Below are 4,690 nucleotides of genomic sequence, written 5' to 3'. Positions count from 1 at the left end.
GTTTCTGGGCAAATGAAATGTGAAAGTCACTTGCCCAAAGGGCAAGTGGTAAAAATCCTTAACGTCAACCCCTGGTAATCGATTCATTGTTAACTGCAGCACAAAGACTCATTTAGCTGACAAAGAGACACACTTAGAGCAGTAAATATACCAAAATTGTAAAAAAAATTAAAAATAAAAATATCTTCCATTTAAGATAAAAACATTTTCGTCCATCAATATGCTCTATCCAGAACCACACAAGTGGAAAAGCTTGTTTACCCTGGTTTAAATTCTTTTAAAAAATCTTCCGTAATGAACCTTTTTCCATCCGATTATTAATCTGAAAAATTATTCACAGATTAATCGATTGGCAACACTGGAAAAAATCGAAATCTTCACATTTTTTCTCAAAATAAGTGCATTTGTTCCTGGATTGAGGAGGTAAAAGAGACATTTTGCCAATGGAACAAGACAATTTACATTTAAAATAAGAAAACACAATTGCATTGTCTTATTTCAAGTGCATTTTATCTACGTAATTATCTTATACTAAGAGTAAAAATACTCATTCCATTGGCAAACTATCTCTTTTACCTACTCAAATTTAGAGTAAATACAATTAATTTAGAATTTTTTTACGTATTTCTAGATGTTTTTCCAGTGAAAACAATCATTAGTGGCAGCCCTGGTTGTAGGCTGAGCAACAACAGCCTCCAGATTTCCTCCCTTATCTTCTATCCAGGTTGAATGTATTTTATTGACTCTTTAATCATAACAACAGCTTTATCTATCTGGAAAGACTATTTAAATCTCTTTCTGAGTTAAAAAAGCTTCTAGAAAAATCCAAGGAGTTCATATTTTAACTTCTGATGCTGATTAACTCCTCCTGCAGCCATAAGCATGCATCTTTTCCTCTTGGAAATGTGTGTGTGTGGAGAAGGAGCACATGTGACGAACATGATGCTAAAAACTGATACCCATCCCTGCATGTGTTGGTGCGTAGCAGCATCTGTTTTCTTGGATCCGAGTCTCCATGTTCAGTTTGCCTGGTTAAACCTCCGGAGACTGTGGGTGGGTGGGTGGGGTGTGTGTGTGTTTGTGCAAAGAAAGATGGTGTAGTCCTCTTATTTTAACAACGCATCACTATCATCCCAGCAACTTAAATCTGTCTGCATGTGTCGTTTTTTTCCCCCCCCATGAATGCAGCTTTAAACCGTCGTCTGCCCGTTCATCGCCATCTTTAAGCTCCTTCACTGGAAAAACAATCCAGAAATAAGTAAATATTTCTCAAATTAAGTGTATTTACCCTTAATTTGAGTAGGTAAATGAGATGGTTTGGCAACGGAACGACTATTTTTACTCTTAAAATAAGATATTTAGATAAAATGCACTTAAAATAAGACAATGCAATTGCGTTTTCTTATTTTAAATGTAAATTATCTTGTTCCATTTTCAAAATGTCTGTTTTACATTCTCAATTCAAGAGCTAATGCACTTATTTTAAGCAAAAAATGACTTATCTAGAGTTTTTCCAGTGTTCCTCTGTAGATCTTTAGGACAAAAAGCTTTTTGCTAAAGGCTGGAATAGGGATATAAGCATGAATATTGATTTTCAATTCCCTGAAGTTTACTTTTGGTGATTTAAATCTTATTTATGTGTTTAATAGAAGATAAAAAACACATTTGCAAATTTAAAAATGAATTTATTTTCATTTTCTATGTTTTTTTTGTTTTGTTTTAACGGGGTTGGTTAATTTAAGTCTACACACTGCAAGAAATTTAAATCTTAAGTAATTTTTTCTTAAAATAAGTGCATTTTTTTCTTGGATTGAGGAAGTAATTGAGACACTTTGCCAATGGAACAAGACAATTTACATTTAAAATAAGAAAAAACAATTGCCATGTCTTACTTCAAGTGCATTTTATCCAATTATCTTATTTTAAGAGTAAAAATATTTATTCCATTGGCAAATCCTTGTACTTACCTACTCAAATTAAGGGTAAATACACTTAATTTAAGAAATCTTTACTTTTTTCTACTTTGTTTTTGCACTGCAGTTTATTATTTCAATGAAAAGCTGTTTGGAAATAAGAAGCTCTCTTAAAAAAAGCATATTAAAAGGTTGCAGTGGAATTATAAAACACCAGTATATCACTATAAACAAGTAGGTGGAAAACTACTTCTTTGAACCATTTCAGGCTCTAAGAGGATTTCATATTTCCTTAATATTTAAAGCTGGAGTTTTAGTCAAAGTCTGCATTTATTTTTCTTTTTTAAAGCATTTTATAAAAGAAAAGTAGTTTCTTTTGCTTATTAGGAAAAACATATTTTCTTCCTGTGAAAAATATGAGGAGAATTCTATTACAAGTGTCAGAAATTGACTGAAACGTTTTTATTTTGGGACATTTCTTCTTATAAGAAAACTAATATATGGATTTTTGCTACTCAGGATTGGAAACTATGTAGTTTAAAGTATAGGACATTAAATTTGAAGATAATAATATGATAAAACTTAAGTTGTCTCTCATTTAAGAGATAAATTACCTCCAAAACACCCAACCTGGTCGGTTTGCCTTTTGTAGTAACTTAAGTACAGTTATGCAAAGATATAGATAGAAATCCAGGCATGAAGTTATTTTAGCTTAAATAGTAATGATTAAAATTTTGAAGTCAGCAGATCAAGTCTTAAACACTCATATGTTGAGTTTTTTTTTCTTTGACAGAGAATTGTAAAATATTAATGAAAATTGCAGCTAAAACACAATCAATAAAGCTGCAGAAAGTCTGTGAATAAATGATTATCTGAGGATTAAATATGCACAAAGCTGCGTCCCAGCAGATTGTCAACATACAGCTCTTTGTATCTGCTGACTGAAATAATTCGTTCTCATGTTATTCTCTGGCTGTGTGCACAAACAGCCGTTCGCTCCTCTCTGCTGGACAGGCTTTTTGGTTTTGCTCTGTGTATTAAAAGCCTGAGCTGAGGTTATGTGGGCCCCTGGGCGCCGGGTTAAAACGGCCCTCCTACACAATCGAGCGTGGAGCGATGATTTAGCCCCAGGCTCACCTACCCACAGCCACCTAATGCATGCTGGGTATTCACATGTGAGACACGGCACTGGGAGGCTTTCTGTCTCCTCTTGTGTCAGACTGTAAGACACGCAGTGACTAAAAACAGGCGTGTTGGTTGACCATCCATCCGTCCGTCCATCCATCGACCCATCCATCCCATTAGCGATAGACCAAACCAGTTTCAGCTCTTCAAATTTTAGTTTAGAAACCTGACTATGAGCTTCTTAAATTCGTAGGGAGGCGGTTGTTCCAAACGTTTGTATTTCCGAATTCTCTTGAGTGGTGCCCGACTTTACACAAGTGAATAAAGTGAATGTGATTGGTCAATTATCAAGGGGGCGGGATTGTTGTGGCGGAAGGTTTGCAAGCCTATTTGGTTGTGGCCGGTGTCTTGGAAGCATCTTGCTAACCAGTTAGCAACTTAGTGCTAGTAGGTTCCCAATGGGAAATTACATCGGGACCAAGTAGCACTTAAGGGCAGATTAGACATCTGCATCCGCACACATCAAATGTCGCTTGGATTTCGTCGCAAACCAGTTTTGCTGGTATGCTTCTGCACCGTCGGTCTGGAATTTCTAGGGACGCACAGCTTTTTCCTGCCAATGCGCAAGGGGTAGGCTATTCGAGAACTCGCTAGAACTTTGGCGGTGCCAGTAGGAGTGTTTATCTTCCAAAACAACCATTGCTCGTCTGCAATAGATGGATCTTAAGTTTTTAGACATCAAAGAGGATATATCTATTTTTATAATTTGTCTGAGGCATCACACAAACGGTTGGACTTCCGAAACTCCTCAATTAACCTTTCGTCTTAGTTGTCTTAGACAGGTTTCAGGTATTACAGGAGACAATCCCTACCTTGACAGCAATGCCCCCCAGTTTAACGACTGACCCTCAGAATCATAGACAGGTTTCAGATATTACAGGCTAACAATGGAACCAAACGACCCATTCAACGGTTACCATTTGCATGTTTCAAAGCAATACAAGGCCTTGTCTAGATAAGACTCACTGCGGATCCAAACATTTGAATTGAGAAAGCTTCCTGGAGAGGTGGCGAAATGTCTTCAAATGTTGGAAACCAAGTCCAGTGGATATTTTTTGAATTTTTACGGAAGGGTTTTAGTTGTCCATTGTAGTTGTTCCTTGGTTTTTAAAAATGGCGCGCCTTGGCACCGAATCGAGAAGGACGACCACACAGACAGCCGGAAAGGCATACCAAGGACCAATCACAGCTGCTGTTTGTCTGCGCACTTCCGCTTGAGGTCTGCGCGGGTTTGCGACCTTCCGAGGCGTAGTCAGGATTTTTTTTGAGGTGCGAGAGGATGGTTGCAGAACCTCTGCCTGGAAGGCATGGTCGCACACAGAGACAGATTTGACGGCTGCAGAGGCTATGCGTCAGAAGCATAAATTAGCCCTTAGAAACGCTATGGACAGGATGCTAAGGACAGCGGAAACATGCAAGAGGAGGAGAGTTTAGTGTCGGAGGTCGTGGATGAGTCTCCTCCGTCATCCATTTTTAATTTAGAGGAGGAAAGCGGGGATGAAGATGTTGTGGAAGAGGACGCCAGGGCGGCAGAAGCTTGGTTTGGTGTAGAAGGCTTCCAGCCGTACATGTTTGAGCCCTTGCCTCGCAAC

This window comes from Cyprinodon variegatus, unplaced genomic scaffold (assembly GCF_000732505.1).
Source record: "Cyprinodon variegatus isolate N-32 unplaced genomic scaffold, C_variegatus-1.0 Scaffold63, whole genome shotgun sequence".
In the NCBI taxonomy this organism is placed as follows: Eukaryota; Metazoa; Chordata; class Actinopteri; order Cyprinodontiformes; family Cyprinodontidae; genus Cyprinodon; species Cyprinodon variegatus.
Note: the sequence above shows the minus strand (reverse complement) of the source record.